A 2,761-nucleotide genomic window follows, 5' to 3' on the forward strand; every position below is an offset into this window, starting at 1 on the left:
AGATCTAATCTTGCTAACCAGTCTCCCATGGGGAACCTTGTCAAACGCCTTACTGACGTCCATATAGATCACATCTACTGCTCTGCCCTCATCAATCTTCTTTGTTATTTCATCAAAAACTCAACTAAGTTTGTGAGACATGATTTCCCACGCACAAAGCCATGTTGACTATCCCTAATCAGAGCTTGCCTTTCCAAATACATGTACATCCTGTCCCTCAGGATTCCCTCCAACAACTTGCCCACCACTGAGGTTAGGCTCACTGGTCTATAGTTCCCTGGCTTGTCTTTACCACCCTTCTTAAACAGTGGCACCACATTTTCCAACCTCCAGTCTTCCGGCACCTCACCTGTGACTATCGATGATACAAATATCTCAGCAAGAGGCCCAGCAATCACTTCGCTAGCTTCCCACAGAGCCCTCAGGTACACCTGATCAGGTCCTGGGGATTTATCCACCAGTTCCAGATTTGACCAATCATTATCACACCACATTTAATACACTTACAAATCACTTTAAATCTGTCCCCTTCCTTGTTCGATTCTTTAAGAAGTGGGGACAATTTCCCCCTGTTGAGTCTATGCCAGCATCTCAGGACTTTGAAAACTTTTATCACGTCTCCTTTTAGCCTTCGTCTCTCCAAGGATAATGATTCCCCACCCCAGTGATTTATCTTCATAACTGAACTTTCTTATCACTGGAACCATTCTAGTAAATCTCATTTGCATTCTCTTTGTATCCACATCCATACCCTTGTTTGTTACCCAGAACTGTACACACTACTCTGGGGTCTAAAAGATTTCTTGTGTAAACTCAGCCAATCCTCCTTGCTGTTGCATTTTATGGCCCTATTAAGAAGGCCCAGAATACTGCATGCCTTTACAACTACTGTGTCCAACAATGCTGCCACGTTCATTATTCTATTCACATATTCGTGTAGCTCCCTCTGCTCCTGCACCTACTCGGAATTGTACCCCTTAATTTACATTGTCTGTCCATAGTCTACCTACCAAAATGTATCTCCTCACACTTCTCCACATTGAACTGTCTGTAATCTGGCTGCCAACTCCACCAACTTTTTTCTTCTCACAGTTTACAATGCTTCCAAGCTTATACTATCTGAAACCTTTGAACTTGTTCACTGTATACATGGATCAATGTCATTAACTTATTGCAGACAAATGATGGATTGCTGTACCTACCCCAGTGACCGCACAACCAAACTTATTCTAGCCCTAAACAAAATCCATTGATTTGACTCTGTTACCAATTGCTCAACAAATTTTGTTGCTACTGTCTTATTCAACCATCATCTTTCTCAAAATCTTGCTGTGTACTTAAATAAAAGAAATACACTGCAGATTCTGGAAATCTGAAACAAACACAGAAAATGCAGAACCACCTGGCAGCATCTGTGAAGCAATAACAGAGTTACGTGTCGAGTCTAATATGATTCTTCTTCATCACTTCTGCTGTAGAGTGAGTTTAAATTCCCCTGATTATCCAACATTGAAGTAATTAAAGAATTACTTCAATTGCAGTTGTTGGAAATCAGAAATAAAAACAGAATGTGTTAGAAATGCTCAGCAGATCTGGCAGCACCTGTGGTGACAAATCAGAGTTCATGCTTTGGGTCAGGTGACCTTTCCTCAGAACAGTCCTGAAGAAGGGTCACTGGACCTGAAATATAAACTCCGATTTCGGTCTACAGAGGCTGCCAGACCTCCTGAGCTTTTCCAACTATTACAGTTTTTGTGACTCTGAAGTAACTGTTATTTTCAGCTACACACTGCTTCTCTGAAGGTGGCACTATCAGCATTCCCAGCTAGAATTGCAGAATTCAGCAGTAACAGAGAAAAATAGGAGTGAGTGAATCTGCCTGTGATTGCCATGTCTCAGAATATTTGGCCTGGTGTCTCACATTGATCTTTCACAATGACTGTCATTTGATGGAGAGCATTTTCATTTTATACGTGGGATATACAAGCTTTATCATGGCAGGACATTGACCAGATAAGTGTAAGAATGTTTCTCAAGCTCATCTGTTTAATTTTATTTTATTACTGTTTTATTAAAATGTGTATTCCCAGCAATGAAGTCTCTCTCTTTCTAAACTGTCTCATTTATAGTTGCATGTATTAATTGTGATGGCATTTATTTTCAGAAGAAACAACTATAACAACAGTGATAACCACCATAGTTAGGTCGACTGCCAGATCAACAACTGATGAGTGACATTTTCTTATGTTAAACACTGGCAACTAATATAACATTAGATTGCAGTTTCACTTTAACTTCTTCTCAGCTTTGGTTCAAGAGTCTCCCTCTCACTTCAGAAGATGATGTGATCAAATCTCATTTCAAAGCCTCCAAGACAATGACAAACCATTCAGCATTTTGCCAATTGACTTGGACCAATCCACTTGGAAGGTCAGGCTTAAGATTTGTACAAAAGCAAGGACAGGAGGAAAGACAGGAAACCATTAAAACACCAGCAGGAGAAGCTTTAGGACAGTGCTGTTGGATTGACATTTGGATTAGAGTCCATTACACACTAACATACCATGGTGATAACTTAGTAATTAAAGGAAATAGTCATAAGTATTTTAGGTTCTCCAGCTGATCCAATTATTTCATAGCTTTCTGGATGATACTACTGACCATTTTGTTGCCAATTATGAGTATTTTATATCAATATTAATTGGTGACTGTTGCTCGATTTTGCAGCGGTTCCTTGCAATGGAGTGTGGTCTGGGTGGAT

The sequence above is a fragment of the Chiloscyllium plagiosum genome, unplaced genomic scaffold, assembly GCF_004010195.1.
Source record: "Chiloscyllium plagiosum isolate BGI_BamShark_2017 unplaced genomic scaffold, ASM401019v2 scaf_81310, whole genome shotgun sequence".
In the NCBI taxonomy this organism is placed as follows: Eukaryota; Metazoa; Chordata; class Chondrichthyes; order Orectolobiformes; family Hemiscylliidae; genus Chiloscyllium; species Chiloscyllium plagiosum.